At 42.0% G+C, this 18,989-nt stretch overlaps 1 protein-coding gene across 9 annotated transcripts in view; it reads right to left on the minus strand.

Moving 5' to 3' along the window:
* thrb (thyroid hormone receptor beta) overlaps positions 1 to 18,989 on the minus strand; it is a 114,307-nt gene that overhangs the window by 46,999 nt on the left and 48,319 nt on the right. The window lies entirely within an intron of this gene.

Below are 18,989 nucleotides of genomic sequence, written 5' to 3' on the forward strand. Positions count from 1 at the left end.
TGATAATCACAGTCTAGCTATGAAATCCCAGTAGGGTCCCAGTAAGGCTTTGAACATTGGAATTAAATATTTAACTAAGGCGTAGGTACAGTTGAAATCCAAACCTCACGCTGAAACAGACACAATGTGGGAAAGCTCTTCCCTTTTATAATTTGGATTTCCTTTTTGGACTGGCTGCCTTGAAATGGATCCATTTGTCTTTTTTCTCTGTGTCCAGCCTTGAAGTCAACAATGGCCATGAATATCATAGTGATGACAACACAACATGTGCAGGGAAGCAGAAACAAATCAGTTGTTAACTTCATGCTGAGATCACGGGGAAAGATTAAAGACGCCTACAGGAGAGAAGCTGGTCTGGTGAGTGAGAGGAACACATTCAGTGCAGAGCAGTGCTGATGATCCCTCTCCAATGAAACACTAATCACTTGTAATCAGACTTACAGCTGATGTTCTGTCTGCAAACAGGAGTGTGTATGTGTGTTTTTCACATCTGCATCTCCACTGGGAAACGTTGCTGCCACACTTTCATCTGACAGACAGTAATTGCTTTAATACTGCCGTCTATTCAAAACAACAGTGCACAGCCCTGATTAGTATGTAGTGTCTACAGATTTCATGCACATGCATTCATTCATGTGCAGCTGAAACTGCAGCTCAGAGTCAGCTGCAGCTCTGTTGTGTTAGCTCACTGTTTGCTGCAATCACAGGTGACAACAATTTATTACAGCAAGTTATTATAAGGACAACTTTTTTTACCCAAGATGACAGCACACGCTGTTTTAGGCAAACTGCAGGTGTTATTTCTACTGTGTATACTGGCTTTACTTATTGGAACTGATCGTGACACCTGCAACACTATGATTATGAAGGCTGTACAGTGTCTGTGTATGCACTTGTATTCATAAACAGTCTGAGAGGAAAGCAAAACAAAAACAGAGTCATGGGATGTACTGCATCTAGGGCTGGGCGATATATCGAGTTTTTAAATATATCAATATATTTTTATACGAGATATAAGATCTGACAATATCGTTTATATCGATATAGTCTATGTTACGTTATAATTATACTTGTGGAGTTGCAAGTTTGCCTCTCTTTCGTCCACTTTTGTCTCTACGCAGCGTTACTCTGCCTCGCCCATCGCTTCACCTGCAGGCAGCACAAGACGGACATGGCAGCTATCAAAGAGGAGCTGCTCGGTAAAAAGAAAACATTTGGAGATTATTATTTTAATGCTGGTAGCGTTAATCTCGTTAAAATGACGTTAACGGCATAATTGCATTAACATGGCAAATCTTTGTTACCGCGGCTCGCCCCGTGCGTGGGGCTGGACGGCGCCAACGAGCTGACCGCGCTAACAGTTAGCGTCTTTTTAGTTTACATTTTGACTGCACAATTCTGAGCTCTTTGTTATGCACAAAAACAACAGTTTTATTTTATTTATGCAGCATTATTATTTAATAAATGCTGATAATTTATTTTCTTCATGTACATCTCCGCTGTATCAGGGCTCGCAAAATTTCAAAATCCCTGGTAGCCCTTCGGGCAGGGACTCTTCAGTTTTAGCCCAAAATAAATTTAAGTAGCCCGAATAAAAAGAGAGCAATTTTTTGATTGATGTTTTGTTTCCCGTTTTGTTTCTGTTACAATATTATACATTAAAGTATAATATTGTAAAGGAAACAAAACATTAATCAAAAAATTGTTGAAAAACAAATTACAACATTGTATAAAAATTACAATCATCAACTCAAATACTTGGTTCTAATTGAACAGAAATTTCTATGAACTTGTAAGAACTGTGTAGGACATGAATCAGTCTGTGTCAGATCCTGAATTTGAAATTTCCACTGAAGTCACGGGAAAGAGGCAAGTGGAACCAAGATCGAGGACGTTTGCTTTTTGAAGTTTGCAAAGACTGCTAAATTTTGCCAGTGGTAGTTCACTCTTTGCAACATAGTACGCTGTTTTAAACTGATTTTCAGGTTTATTTTTAGTTTGTTATTTGCAATTGGTGTTTGTTCTGGGAAAGATATTGCAGACTGAGCAATAATGCATTTCTTGCATTTCTCATGGGTTCTAATGGGGGCCTTTCTTAAAATGACTGGTCCCAGTAACAAAGGCGCTTGTCGACTCAGAAATCGAGGGAAAACCAACAACACACCCGGCAGAACATTATGTTATTTACACGGGTGCACATAAGTGGTCCGCATGTGCGCATTCGCTGTCAAAATAAAAGACGCGCACCAGATAAGAAGTTGCAACGCGCGTTTGCGTCCATATAAAAGGCAGTGTTTTTGTCCGCTAGAGTGGGATTTTCACGGCACATTCCACACCACATCTCTGTGCGTTCATCATCTGTTTGAAGCCAGCTCACCTCCTGCAACCACTTTTCCGAGAATACGCACTTCTTTTGTGGTTCGGACTCCTTCTGACATTTCTTTGGAGGTGGAGGAACATCACAGTAACTGCTTAAAGGAGCTTCTTCGACATCTTTAAGAGTTCTAAACAAATGTCTGTCCTCCTCCAGAAAATCTTATGTACAAAAACACGCGGTGCAACTTCTTATCTTGTGCCCGTTTTTTATTTTGACAGCAAATGCGCACCTGCGGACCACTTATGTGCAGCCCTGGTTATTTAGCTTGTCACATTGCAGCCACAGAAATTCTTTTGTCCATGAAACCATAAAGCTGCACTTTCTTTTTGCCTTATAGTCTGATTTGTCATAACTTTTCCGTTTTGTGGTAAGCTTTTCTTTGGCTGTCACTTCTTCACCCTGACCTGTCTTATTTGGCTCAGCAGAACTAAAATATATATCCTGCTGCTTTTACACACGCACTCACATAACGCTCAGCGATTCTCTGCGCGATCAACCTCTCACATGTTTAAGCTGCGGGAGATTTCACTTGTCATGTTTGCATAGTAAGCTAACGATTGATAAGACGATGTCAGAGGAATTGGTGCGCAAATGATCATCACTCACCAATCAGTGCTGTCGCTCTCTATACACAGTTCGCGCGATTGCAAAGTGAAAGTAAAAAACAAGCGCAAATTCAAACGCGATTTCAATATGTCACATATTGACAGTGGCTCACCGATGCCAATGACATAATTACCCAGCTACATTTCCGAAAGAATGCAAAAGCATTGACATATATTTTTCCTTCCTACGACAGCCCGACGGGCAGGGCAGAGATAAATTCTGGTAGCCCGACTGGAAAAATTTGCGAGCCGTGGTATGTTAATAAAAGTGCCTGTGTGACATCTGGGACACAGCTTTGACTAAGAACTCTGTTTGTTCTTACTTTATGGCTTAAAAAATATCGAGATATATATCGTAGATCGCCATCCAGCTAAAGAATATCGAGATATGAATTTTGGGCCATATAGCCCAGTCCTAGCTGCAGCCTTAGCGTACTTTCCACTTTTATATACACTCAGCAAGTAAAAGTCTTAGTCCTGCTTTAGGATCATACTTCTAAATTAAGGCTTGTAGAACTCATTTTTAAAACTTGCTTGCAGCAAACATTAAAAGCAGGAATGAAGTTGGTCCTGGAAACCTGTTACTTGACGATTGCTCATTAGTTGGTTAATTAGGAGAGCACAGGGAGAGGACAACACACAGTGTGGGAGAGAGGACACAGTTTAATGTAGTCGTGGTGCGTTCAGTGCATCACGGGAAGACGGACGAAACATATAATGAATTGATCGTTCAGAGTCACCTGACCATAAGGGAAGCAGTCTGATTATTGGCATTATTAGCAGTACTGTTAGTAGCATGACAGCTGTTACAATTATAGATATGTCTGTGGGAAGGCTGTGACTATAGATCTAATATATACCTGTTGGAGCTAATGAAATGTAGGCCTCTGTCAGCCTGGCTGAAATAAATCAGAAACTCTGAGTACAGGCAGACGAACAATAGTTACGGTGAACAAAGCTAAGTGTAAAATGAATTACAGCCATGGCTACGTCTTTGGCTGGATTCTGACACACGGCCACTGATCCATTTACACTGTCTTATTGCAACTATAGGACAAAACCCAATACGACTGTTCACCAGCAGGTTCAATCATGCACGCTTTATTGTTTTGCTCTGCGCTGCTGTTGAAACTGTTATTCTTTGTGAATTTGTATGTGTAAATAGTGTTTTTGCTGATATTTGGTTACGTCGGCTGATATAAGCACACACGGCTTCTTTCTCACAGCCATACTGGGGAAAGTTTGCCAGTTATCTATGAAGCTCACATTGTTTTCTAGACACCACCCGACAGATAGCTGTTGAAGGATGACCTGCGGCTACACGTGTCATCACTGGTCAAACTGGGCAGAGGATCTTCAGAGTCTGACATTGTTCTGGCACAGTCACACAGTGATGCTATTATTAATCTTAGTGGTCACTTATTGAAACAAGTGGTGTCATTACTGCTGAATTATAATTCTAATTTTACTAATTTTACATTGATCCATTGCCAGTAGTTGGCCACAGGAATACTCTGGTCATTCAGTCTTTAGCGCCACATTTGTAAGGACACTGACGCCAGAATGTCTCTTGAGCTGTCGAGAAGGAGAAACCCATTTAAAAATGGCTCATGGCGGTGCATCGAGGGCTTCGCCGTGCTGGCCACCCAGCTGGGTGCTGAGGAGGACCGAAAGACATCAACATTAGACTGTCTCTAAAACTTCTACACCTGGGCTTGTCCAAGAATCAACACACAACTGTTCATAATACTGACTGGTAGGTAGGTGTTCATTTTCTATGTTCATCTCAAAGATAACCTGCTGTGGAGAAGGTCAGGTCTGCAGTCGGAGTTACTCTCCTGTGTACATCTGTAAGAATGTAAAACTGCAGTTCAATCCAAAGCTACTTCACTAGGCTCCAAATCGTGCTTCAAACTTTGGCTCCCTACTGGATTTGTTCAGCTTTATTACAAACGTAGTGTTCATGACCTCAGCCTGGTGGAGCCTACAGCGTGTTTGGACTTCAGCTGTGCCTCATGCGACCTGTAGCTAAGTCCTCTTGGACTGGTTAATGTCAACAGTCTTTGTGGTGTAGTAAAAATAAAATCTAATATATATATTGTTTGTATGAAATTGCTCTACTTTGTGAAACTTGAACGCAGCCACAACTACAGTTATAACGTCTGTGTACATATGGGCCCAGAGAATTCTGCTTCCAAAATATGTTCAACAAACAAGTGTTTTTGGACCGAGGGCCATCTGTTGTTAGTCAGAAGTGTGTGTGTGTGTGTGTCTTGGAGAAGAAACGCGGAAAGCAAAGACATGACAAGAAGGTGTGTGAGTGTGACTGAGGGGGGGAACCCTAGACGATACACTCAGTTTCCATAGTGATCGGAGTTATATTTGAAAATGTGACGCACATTTCAACATCCACTTTTGCCTTTTGCTGTTAGTCATCTTCATGAGTTAAATGTGTGAAAGGTTTACAGAGAGGAAAAGTGAGATAAGAATGACCTTCTCTCTGGGCCTGGAGAGAAAAGTCAACGAGGGCTTTGATGTGCTGAGCTGTACTGGTTGGAAATGGTTAAACATCTGGATGGGCACATCTGTTGATCCTGCATTGATAATAGATTGCATTTATATTATAGCGCTTTTCTAGGCACCCAAAGCGCTTTACAATGCCACTATTCATTCACTCTCACATTCACACACTGGTGCAGGCAGCTACAGTCGTAGCCACAGCTGCCCTGGGGCAGACTGACAGAAGCGAGGCTGCTATATCGCGCCATCGGCCCCTCTGGCCAACACCAGTAGGTGGTAGGGTTGATCCCAAGTCGAAACTTTATGCTTACAGCCTGATGAGTACTGAGTGCTCAGTTCCTTCACTATTAGCTCGCAGACTCCGGTACTGTGCGCTCTGACCTACTGTGCTTTACACAAGACCCAGGGATCTACTCTGCAGTGTCCTGTTTCTGAATGTCATGTTATGCAACATTACCACATTTTGGAAGAAACCAGTTTACAGACCAGAGACATACTGGACAAACAGGATGCCTACACAACTTTTCTGAACCAATTTTGATCAGCGGTCCCCAACCTTTGTCGCTCCACAGACGGTTTAACGTCAGACAGTATTTTCACGGACCGGAGTTTAAGGTGTGGCGGATAAAAACGACAAAATAAAAGATACGACAAAAACTGGTATTTTTTAAATATAACAATAAACGCAAATTCAGTGTGTAATTGTGTAACTTTATTAGCAGCGTCCTCCTGAGATGCACCAACAACATTGAGAGTAACATCCTCCTCTCTGCCCCTCAATGCTCTCTGGTCGCTATGGTAACGCGTAAGCATTTCTTTCAAAATAAGACACACAACTACAACACGGGAAAGACCCAGGGGAACCGAGTTAATTATAAAAAACCCTGAAAACCATCAATTTCACACCCGAGCCTCAACTCTCACGGCACGGGACCAAACGACTCACAGACCGGTACCGGTCCGTGGCCCGGGGGTTGGAGACCGCTGCTCTAAATGACCTTTGAAATATTTTAAAGATAAAGGAAAAAAAAGATGCGCTCAGTACAAACTCTAGAAGCAAAACTCATCATTATATTCAACAGCTAAATAAAGACTTTTTACAACAAGAAAAACTAACAAACAATAACAAAAGGAGTTGAAGGCAACTAAACTAGCTCTACATATTTAAACTGTGGTAACGGATGAAGAATGGGAACCACAGAGACGCAGTAATCTGATTAAGAATGAAGACACATAAACCTTATAGGAACTCTTTAAATAATTCCTTCAAGGTGTCAAAACAGAAGAACGTAAGCTCAACGGTTCAGATAACTGAATGGACAGTGAGAGTGTCATGGGCCAATGAGAGACCCAATCAAACAGCGAGAACCACAGTGAGTTAGGCTGGTCAGAGTTAACTCTATCAAACCCTGAACAAACCAGCAAGTGAACACGCACCAACACTGACGGCACTAAAACCAGGTTCCTAATATTGTGGCAGCTCATAAGAGCGCAGCAATGTTCTAAAAGTCCAGACACTCCAGGAACAAACACAACATAGAGAGCAGCTCATCAACCCAGCCCTCAAACTTTCCGATTCCCAGTTCGATGACATATCTGAATGGGATTGGACAGACTCACCGAGAGCCCCGCAGCCTTCTTACACCGATGTCTACCAACATGTGATTGGCCCTACATTAAGTACTGAGAACACTGTAAACCTGGAGTTGGAGTCACTGTGATGTAAGAACTATGGTGTGACCAATTTCTGCATTATGCTCTCGAAAAATAGGTTTCATATTTGCACATAGTGACATAATTATAATATCAAGAAGAGGCCAGTATCATCAGTACTATCAGCTACGCTTAATATTTACAGCTCCAGAGGAGACAGTGTGTGGATGGAGTGCACACACTAAGACATGGACATGCTAAAAATATATGCAGGCAAGCATGTCATGCATCTGTTTGCCTGCTAAAAGCCCCACGTTACACACATGCACTCACACACAGACGCCTCCCTTCGAGCTCGCTGCTGCCTTTGCCTCTGTGAGCGAGCGCGGGTCGCGTCAGGACAATACCCCTGCATGCAGACTGTTCGCAGCAATAGCGTGTTTTTTTTGCCCCATTTATTCAGCCTCGTGGACACTGTCTGAGGGGCCAGAATGGGGGAAAAGGAGGGAAGAAAAGAGTCCTTTTCAAATTGATGACAGCAGTTGCTGCTAAAGAAACTATTGAAAGGAATATATAAAGCTACATCGTAGCATCTACCCACCACACAATCCTCTCTTCCAACATCAAAGTGCACACCCATCTTGAGCTGACAGAGCTCCAGATCACTCCAGTGCAGGCTGGGTACGAGAGGACAACTAAGGACATAAGCAAGGGACTTTAAGGATACTGCAGTAAGCTGCTCACAATGGAGGGAGAAAGGAAGAAAAGAGCGAGAGAAAGCTGCAGAGGAAGGATGGGAGACGAGATGAGAGGGGGCACCGAAATACTGGATTAGTGAAGGACAGGGGATAAACTAAGCACAAATATATCATTTGGAATGAACTACTGCTTCTGCTACTCCCTAAATATGAACAATTACCTAGATTATTTCTACCATACCACTTAAAGGGCAGGCCAATCCTAATGAAACTTATGTCTTCACACACACAGGATCTCCACTTAGACGTATAAGCCACAGTTTGATGTGTATCTCCTTCAGCCTCGTGTCCACACCTGTTTTTCCCCATTTTGTGTCTTTTTTTGTCTGGCACCTAAAGACAGTTAAATGGTAAATGGCCTGTATTTGTATAGCGCTTTTCTAGTCCCTAAGGACCCCAAAGCGCTTTACACAACCTGTCATCCACCCATTCACACACACATTCACACACTGGTGATGGCAGCTACATTGTAGCCACAGCCACCCTGGGGCGCACTGACAGAGGCGAGGCTGCCGGACACTGGCGCCACCGGGCCCTCTGACCACCACCAGTAGGCAACGGGTGAAGTGTCTTGCCCAAGGACACAACGAACGAGACTGTCCAAGCTGGGGCTCGAACCGGCAACCTTCCGATTACAAAGCGAACTCCCAACTCTTCAGCTACGATCGCCCCCACTAGGTTAAAGTACCCAGTGTCAAACGATTCACCCCAAACACAGAGCAGGTCTCTTTAGACCGGACAGAACTGATTGTCCTACAGCTGCGTATCTTTTAAACGTTTAGCCTCTTTTACACTGTCTGAGGCGCTCCGTCGAACCTTGTTTACACTGTTTTACCCGGCAGTGTTGTTAACATTGACCTTGTGTGCCAGCTCGCTCTTTTCGGTCCTGCTGCTGGCCTTTAACAGTCCAGCTCCACAGTGACGGTCGCAGCTCTGACACAGCAGCATATGCTGGATGTTGCTACGTGAGATGGAGGAGTTGTGCGCGCACTGACATAGAAGTGTGAATTATTTTCCTGTTGATTCAAAGGATGTATGTCTGCAGCTCAGTGCAGTGACAGTGTTAACAACGTTACCTTGGTATCATTACCATAAACAGCTAAGAATACGGTTCAGTCTGGTTGGGACAAATGGATCCAAATTTGCGTTTTGATGTTTTTTGGCTTGATCACGACCTGCAAGTGGGAAATGACATATTGTTTACCCACTGAACCAATTATTTGAACCAGTTTTCACTCAGATAATCATGGGAGCTTTTCATTTAATGCTTCTTCAGCTGATCATGCCTCAGATGCACCGGCCTAGAGAACAGTCAGCAATCTCCTGACAGCCCCTGCTGCAGGCGCCTGCTGTTTGCGTGGAAGTCGCCATTTACAATTTGTGCTAGTGTGTCCGCCGCAAACACAAGAAAGTTCGCCTTCAAAGTAAAAGGTGCACCTTTTATGTTTGGTTGCAGCCACTGGTTTCCAGTGGGACACTGACCAGTCTCGAGGCCTGTGTGAGTGAGGCTTTAGCAAACTGTTTATTCACAGCGACTCCCAGCAAAGTCCAGCAAACACCACCAACTGGTTGGAGAATACAGCGTTTGTTCTGTTGTTTCCTGCCTGTCTGTAGGCCAATGGTCAATGGTAACTTTATTGTCCCTAACGGGAAATTGATTTGCAGTATGTCCGTACAAACAAACAAACAGACAACCAACACATCACATACACTCACCAAAATAATATAAGCCTGATAAAACAACCTAGATTTTTCATCAAAAAAGTGCAATGTGCAATGGCAACAACACTTATGGTTTAGTGTTATTAACCATGATAATAGCAGCAGGTACAAAAGACAATCTATGTCTCTTTGTCTTCACTGCAGGCACTTTATAACGACGACCTGATGGAAGCAGTTGAAAATCATTAAAGAGAGGATGATCTGAACACAACAGGACAGAGGTTGCCTTCCTCAGCACCTGCCTGTTATAAAAGTCCACAAGCTGGACCTGAGACCTCCCTGAAATCTTGCCAGCCACTTTAACCAGGTTGTTAAGTCTGGTCTTATTATTCAGGGACATATTACCATACCAAGCAATGATACAGAAAGTTAAAACAGATTCAATAAAACTTTTATAAAAAAGAGTCATCATTTCAGATGAAACATTAAAACCTCTCAACCTCCTTAAAAAGTCTTTGTTGAACCTTTTTCACTGTAGCAGCAACATGTGACTCAAAGGACAGAGTCTTATCAAGAACAACCCCCAAATACTTATAACTGTCCACCAGTTCAATGGCTGCACCATTTACCACTGTTAGTGCAGGATGGGGGGATGACTTCCTGAAGTCAATAACCATGTCCTTGGTTTTCAAGGTGTTGAGACTTGGAGCTTAAATTAAAATAAAAAAACGATAATAAAATACAAAAGTTACAATTTTCTTTTTTGATGTAAAAAAATAAAATGAGTATAAAAATAAGCAGTATAATATGTCCGGTGTATCAGTTTCTATGTATTTATTTGACTTCTAACTGCACATTTAATTACATGTCTAAATAAACTGTCTGAATAAGGCTCCGCGCCCTGAAGTTGTTGCACTTGAAGCAGCGCCTAACTCAAGTACTTGTTATTGTAAAAAAAGTACTTCAACACAAAGTAAAGAACTAGTTTATCACTGACAGCCAGGATTAGCTTTAACTACATAGATTTAAGCAGAAAGCAGGATTTAAACACACAGAGCTAATCTCCACAGCTATGTTTTTACTTTAAAGACGAGATCGGTCACATAGCTCAGGATGTCCTCACCATCACCACACAGTCTTCCTTCCTTTTTGAGAGAAAAATGAGACTGGATATACAGAGCAGCTGGACACGACGCACAGCTGCACAACGTGTCAACGATCCATTGGGTTGTATATAGAAGATCCACAGTTTTCACGAATGCAAAGCCCTGTTGTAGCACCAAGTAGTACTGTCAGCATGTACTCTGTGTTTCTTGTTTTGTTTAAAATAGCACACTGAAACAACACCCAAATTCAAAATTTGGGATGGAGAGCATTTTAGTGAATCACACAAGACTGATACTAAGATGTGAGTCAGTCAGGTTACTGGTATTTGTGCCATTATCTACCATTAAACCATCTGTTGGATCATTTAATGCAGCTGTTGAAAGAAAATCTGGCAGGTGGGTCGTCAGAAAGGACGGGGCACACCAAATGTTGCAGGAAGGTGTGTGGACGTCCTTAATACACAGACACACACAGGGGCATGTCAGTTTTTAATCCCACCTCTGCACAGATATCGGCATTACAAATCAGCTGTAATGTGTGTTCCTCCTGTTTTTGTCAGGTGCATCGTGTCAGTTGTGATAATGTCTGTCACAGTATGTGTGTTCAAGCAATACGATGGGTAACCAGCCTCATACGTTTGATTGTAACAACCAAATTACATAAATACTACACAGTACTGATGTACTCTAAATGAATTAGTGTCACATTTCGGTAGCAGAGCACATCGAGTTTAGAAAAGGAATAAAAATGAGACCATGTGACCGTGTGTTAGAGAGCAACAAACACACCGGCTGGAGAAACAAAAGCAGTACCGAGTGTGGTTACAAAAGTCGACACAGACAACGCTGTCTGCAGCATTTGTGATGCAAAATGCAAAGCTGACCATAGCAAGACAATCAAACACAAAATACAGAGTGCAGTGTATTTGGCAGCCTGTCTGCAATATTTAAGAAGAAGAAGATGAAACTTGTAGTGGGCATTGAAAGCTTAATGACTTTTTTCACTGTGTTTGCAGCATTTTTAGACTGGCTGAAGTTTCTTTTCAGAGTGCTGTTTACTCAGAAAGAAACACATTATATGAGAGGTTTGTCCAAACCCTCAGTATGTAACCATCATTTAATACTGTAACATGTACATACTGCCAACAATGATATCAACGTCACAGAACTGTCAGAGACGAAGGCTGGCGTGGTTTCTGAAACGGAAACAAAACGCTTCAGTTGAGAAATGTGGACCTACTGTGGAAGAAAGAAAATTGGATTCATTATTTCAGATCCATGGAAATATGGGAAAGGATACTGCTGCCTACCGGTACCAGATTCCAGGTACAGTTCAGAGACGCAAGTTACTCAGGAACATCTGAAACATGTTAGAATAATGTTTGAGTCGCACAATCATTCCAAACACTGGATTAGTCCGATGTGGTGGGAAGTAATGTTCAGTCTTCTTCTACACAGATTACAGGTTTATCCAGAGGAAACGCTGCGTCTGAGCTGTCGGGGTTGGAACGGGAACAAACATTTCTTCCCAGTAACAGAACATACTCGCTCTAACTCGGTAAATTGTTGCTGATGGGAAACACATACTGGGTTATATGGTGAAAGTTTATGGTCAGATTACAAATAACAAACTGTACCTTTGTTAGCAGGTTATATGTCCTGTCAACCTTTTAATCTGAGCTAGTCTTGGTAGATGGACCATCACGGACATGAACAGTCTGTTTGTTCATAAAATGACATCCTGTTGGCAGTTTATGCAGAACTATCAGTGCAAAACAACCACAGGACCAAATGCTAAAGCATAAATAACTGTGCAAGCATGTGACACCATTGCCCACAGTCACAGTTAGCTTACAGCCAGCGTGAAGTCTGGGAATCTACCCAACACAAAAACACGAGGAGAGCATGTTTTTTTCATTATATGAACACAAGCACAATGTACATTAAAAAAACATTATTTCTGCTGATAAACAACAATAAAGTCCTCAAACAAACAAACAAAAACTTCTGCTGTTATTTGTGTGCAGAAAAAAACAGATTTGAAGAAAGGACCTTTGGACTCGAACTGCTGACCTTTTTTTTTAGTATTTTAGCTCCTTTCATTCTGTAATTGTTTTATGTAAGAGCAAAGTTGACCCAGTAATATCAGCTCAAAGTCTGTTCACAGAACATGCTGCACTTTGACCTACATTATAAAACACATGGGTAAGAAAAATAGGGTCCAAGGGCCAGAGATGCTCTGTGGAACATGTCTAAGTCGGGCCTGCGATCATACAAGGAAAACTAAACATTTATCAGAGTAGCAAGAAGGATGACGCTTACCCAAGGCATCACCGGGCAAATGGCAAGACAGACCCCGGAAAGGTGGCCAATCTACTGCAGCGCTAACACAAAGACATGACACCTATGGCCAATCAGCAATGAACCAAATGCCATGTATGATTTTGCACTGTAGAAGGAAGCTGGACTATATGTAGAGAATCCACACAAGTGTGGGAAGATGATGGAAATTTCACTTAGGCTACATATGCAGAGGCGGGTTGGTGACAAAGTCTTAAACATGTCCATGTAAACTGCTCCAGAAAATCTCTGCTGTCTAACTCCACCATCATCCAGGCTCCAGTCGCTGACCATTATGCTCTGCAGCTTCTATTTGTTTTGGGGTTTTTTTTAATGTGTGACCTTTTGCTTCAACCAGCCGCAAAGAAAAATGTTGCCCACCCCTTCCCCATTCATCTAGAACAAGCATTCTGCTCTTTATCACAAATGCAAAGAGTGGGAAGTGATCGAAACACTAAACTGAGACACCTATAGGAGAGCCCACACTTGTGTTGTGGTGTTGCCGGGTTCCCTGTAGAACACACTGGGTTGGAAAGACAGGCAGGGACAGAATAGAAAAACGGTAGGCTAATAAGTAAGATGGGTGGCAACGTTCCCGTACCAAAGAACTGGATAAACAAGCTGTCTTTTCATGGCGGCGGATGCTTGGTGTAGCATTTCAGGCACCACAAATCCAACAGACACTCGTAAAAACAGAGAAAAAGAGTAAAACGAGTCAGTTTAAAAAAAGGTTCATGGGGAGCTAAAACTAAAGTAAAGAACCTCTACGAGTCATTCACAAAGTGTTGGTTTGACTTGTGTTCAAATAGTGCCAAAGCCTGCCTGACTGCAAATAGGTCAGTAATGGTCAGCCTACGATTTTCTCCAAAGCTCCTCCTCTGACTGGGTAGTTTCCATGTCTCTGGGGCAGACACGTGGATATCACACAAACACAACCCCTGCTTTTTCTAGGAGCCCCGCCAGATTTTAGGAAGCACATGTGTACGCACACATTTAGCTATAACTCTCCACAACTTTACATGCATTTGGGGCACAACAGCTCCCACACACACCCAGACAAAACATTCAGTATCCAGTCTCATCACATACGTGTCGTGAAAGCGATGATGTCAGGATGTACTAATACCTCTGATTCTGGATGTTAAACATTCGGCTTTAAACCCTGGAAGATCTGCATGTTACTTTCAGGCTCAGAAAAACAGCTGTACAGTTAATGCTGTTCCTTCACGACTACATCAGATCTCTGTGCTCTTGTCTTGAGACAATCATTACAGTTACAAGAAAGACTTTGTCAGGGAGACATGAAGGAATGGACAGCTGCCACTAAGCAGTCTTTGCCCCAAGGTCAGGACAGACAGGACACAAACCAGTTTACTACACAGACCTGTATACAAACCAGCATTTTATTCAACTTTGCCCTACTGGTCTAATGCTGTACAAATATTGTATATAGGTCAAGTTTAACTTTAATGCCAGTCAACATGAAATCTGTACTTTTGACCAACAGAAAACTGTCCTCACATTGATAACCTCCATGCCTGAGTCATAGATGTACTTAACAAATGTGGTGTAACGAAGGAGAAGAAAGAAGAAAATATCCAAATAAAGTTAGAACACAAGCTGTTTTGTTGTTGTTGTCTTGTCCTGCATGCACTGGGCTATAACAGCTGCTCCTTCACCAAAGTGACTAAATGCCAATAAATGTGTTGCTGCTTCCTCTCCTGGCAGCCGGTCGTGTGCTTGGATCCACTAAGACAAGTGTAAGTGCTTCTGACCTCGATATGTCTCAAAGCAAACACTTCAATGGTCTTTACTGGCACAAAGCCTTACTAATCATCCCCTCTCTTTGTCAACTACCTTTAACAACCCATAGCTTCTCGGTACGAGTCATCAACTTTATCCCACTGTAGATACTACACCTTTGTACTTCACCCTAGTTCTTAGAAATCTGTACCGGTACGTTAATTTTAAACCTGGAGCTGTTTTGTAGTTATTGACATGAGATACAAGCCTTACAGGAGTCTCTGCTTCATTCTAAAGTATGGCATTAACTAAGTTAGCTTTAGTTTTAGATTACAACACGTTGTTGGGTATGAAAACAGTTTAGTTTTAATTGTTTTATAATAAGCTGTATCTGAACTGTGAACTGAAGAAGCTTCTCGGATGCAACTTAAAGAAGTCCAGACGCTTTTCTTTGCAAGCTCCTTAGACTACGATGACCTGGATGACTGAGAACCTTCACAGACAAATAAGCTGTATCGCTTTACAGAAGCTGGTTTGTGCTGAATTCAAAGTTGTCAGTTGACAAGGGTTAAAATCATTTATTTTGTGCTGCGGTGGTTAGTCCCACTGCCTTACAGCAAAACGGTCCTGGGTTCAAATCCTACAGTCGAGGGATAAGAATGATGACTCTAAATTAGCCACAGGTGTGTTAGCCCTGCAACAGACGGGTAACCTTCCTCAGGTATACGCTGCCTCTCACCCAATGGAAGCTGGGACCTCGAATTAAAAAAGAAAACAGATGTTGTCTTAAATATTGACAATAAACTGGACTGGGCTAAAAACACACACATATATATGTATATATTGTACTATTCTTAGTTAGCGTATTGTCTGTCTTGTTAATGTTGGTTTATGTTGGTTTATAATGGAGCACTGTAACCAAAAAATTTTCCCCAGGGATCAATAAAGTATTCTGATTCTGATATGTTTTATGTAATTTTCAATCTAGCCATAACTCATGAAGCACAATGTTGAAATGAAAATGATAGTTGTTAATGTAAGTGCAGCAGCTACTCCAGCGTGTAGATATTTTCCCAGTAACAGTAAAATTGACAGCTGGCGTTTGCATGTATTTAAAACAAAAAGAGAAAAATCATTTTTGTTATGAAGCATTAAGCTGAGTCAGGTCATAATGGAAACCTGTGCAAAGTATCATTTAGCATATATGAGAAACTATGAGATAATATGACACAAAACATGTGACAGTCATTCTTCAAGAGACAGAAACAGAGAGGTAAATGTTCTTGTTCTTATAAAGCACCTTTCTATCTAACCCAGTACTCAAAGTGCTTCATACAACATGCCTGAATCACACAGGGACTTTTTACTACACTTAAATCTAACATTAAACACCATCATATTCAGCTTTACTTAGATAGCTCCTCCCAGTGAAGATCTGAGCCTCTTCATCTCTGCCACCACCAGCTCGGCTTCCTGTCTTTTCGTTAAGTGCTTTTTGTTGATGGAATTATAGATACAGAGAGGGACTGTCAGTGCCGGCAACAGCTTCATTTTACAGCAGGGCAATGAGCCAAAACAGTGTGGGTGCAGTAAAAGCACAGTAGATCCCCATCAGTCACGGACCGGCCTCCCCACAGCCCAGACCGCGACATTACTGAAGCTGCATCAGCCCCATTTGCTCCTGGCCAGCAGATAATCTAGTGATTCCTCCATGATATAAATATTACTTTATACTCAGTTGAGAACAGCCTTTTAGATCGACTCACTACAGCGAGAATCCCAGTCTGATTAATCGATTTAGTTTAAGTAAGCGAGCTCATGCCTGCTGTGTGAGCCTTTAAAAAGGCCCCACGTATTCTTTAGCACAGCACCAATGATGTGGATGATCCATGAAATGACTCCGAACTCTCTTTGGTGAAGTGTGCAGGTGATTTGTTCACTGAGATGGATGTACAGTCTCAGACCAAAGCACAATTTGAAGACGATCATTAATCTGAGCAGAAACAGACAAAATAAAAAAACAGTGCTAAAGATCCCAAGTGAGGGTTTCTTCACGTGAATCTTTCAGTCTTCTTCCGCTTTAGGGGATGAGCAGATCACCTGCCAACCTTCTCCCATTCTGTCACACCAACCCTCTGCTTGTCGTCCTTCATCACATGCATGAACCTGTGCTTTGCGCTTACTATTTTACTCCTGCTGCCGTTTCCATCTTCAGCATCCTTTGTCCAGCAGATCCACTTTCCCTCCTCTGCATGTTCAAACCAGTTCAACCTTGACTTTGTCTCCTCTGATGTACTCTTTTATTATTGTGTCCTTCCCAGTCACTGTCAACAAAGAGCCCAGTGTGTTTTCATACTTGGATCATGCTTCTCATAAGATTTTGTTTGGACAGACTGAAAACAGATTCTGGATCTGGGATTTTTTCTGATAATGTAAAAATTTGGTGAAGCATGCTGGTGCTGTGGTAAGCAATGCTGCCTTACAACAAGAAGGTCCTGCGTTCAAATTGTGTGTGGAGTCTGCATGCATGTCCCCAAGACTCTCCCAGGGTACTCCAGCTTCCTCCCACAGTCCAAAGACATACAGTTAGTGGGGTTGGGGTAACTGGGAAATCTAAATGTGCGAGTGGTTGTCTGTGTTTCCCTCTTAGCCATGTGACAGACTGGAGACCTGTTCAAGATGGGGTGAGATCTGTAGTGGGAGTAGGGAACAGCATGGAGAGGTGGAGGTACACACTGGAAACTCAGTGGAAGTCAGATATAATACGTGTGCGAGTAAGAAGTGGAAAGGTGAACATGTACAGAGCAGAGGCAGTGAAAGCAGATACATGGTGTCAACCATCTAAAGCATCTGAAGAAGAGACTGTCGGCAGGGCGGAGTGGGTGGACGTGAGTGTCAGGGTGGCTTGTGACAGAGAGGATAGTGAGACCTGCTGTGATGTAGGGTTTGGAGACGCTGGCACTGATAAACAGGCAGGAGGCCAGTTTGACAGAAGATTTTCATTTGGAGAGAGCGGGATAGACAGGATTAGAAACGAGGATATCAGACAGACTGCTCAGGTTGAGCAGCTTGGAGACAAACTTAGAGATCAGGCTGACTGATCTGAACATGTGAATGTGCAGCATACAGAGAGTTGTATGTGACACTAAGACAGGAGAAAGGATACGGAAAGCTTCATATGGAGCTGCTGGGAGGAAAATTCATGGATGTAGTGAAAGAGGAAATGCAGAGGGCTGAGCTGGAAGAAAACGATCTGCTGTGGCAGCCCTAAAGGGACCAGCTGAAAGAAGACGACGATGATTACTGAGAAATTTCTCCTCATTTGCGTTTTTTAGATAAAGAAAGAAAACTCGGTTCTGTTAATCTGTGTTAACAGAGATAACTGAAATGAATCTGATGATTTATTAAACACAAAATTAAATAATGACGTGTTCAAAACAATAGGATAGTAGTTCTTTATTCTATTGTATATAGCATTTTATTCTTGTTGTATAGTACGTTATTCTATTATGTTTTTTCTTAACTTTTACTGCTTTTAAAATTGTACTTTCTGCCGTGACCAGAACATTTCCCACACGTGAGACAAATAATCCAAAACTAATAATAATCTTATCGTATCTTAATAAAAGCCTCCATACTTTTATTATCCTAAAATATATAACAACAGAAAAGATACTTTTTATTCAGAATTAATGAAAGAAATGTAAATATAATGAAATGGACATTACAAGCAAAAGTAAAACAGTTACATTTTTAACTTGAAGCCACTAAAAGAAGTATAAATGAAATGAAATAGTCATCATCATCATCATCATCATCTGTGTGGATCCATAAGTGGAGCTGATAACACATTTGTCTAACATGTAAATCATCCCCGGCTCAGGCATGAAGCAGATCCTGTAACAGTCGTGTCAGGAACGCTACCCGACCTGATAATCTACCAATCGACTCTTTCACGGTGTTTTTTTAACTCTACTGGAACAATCAAAGTGATTTATACAACTGCATTCACCCATTCATCCTTTTTCTAAGTGCTTTCTAACACTCACACACTGACAGATGTATCGGAGGAACTTGGAGTTAGTATCTTATCCAAGCATGTTTCCCACACAGACTGACTGAACCCCCAACCTGCCAGGGTGTAGATTACCTGCTCTGCTCCACCCTCTAAAGTGGTGACTCTGGAATAAGACATTTTAAGTGACCACATTAAAGTGGATTTAAA

This window comes from Perissodus microlepis, chromosome 22 (genome assembly GCF_051167445.1).
Source record: "Perissodus microlepis isolate ML-2025 ecotype Zambia chromosome 22, ASM5116744v1, whole genome shotgun sequence".
NCBI lineage: Eukaryota > Metazoa > Chordata > Actinopteri > Cichliformes > Cichlidae > Perissodus > Perissodus microlepis.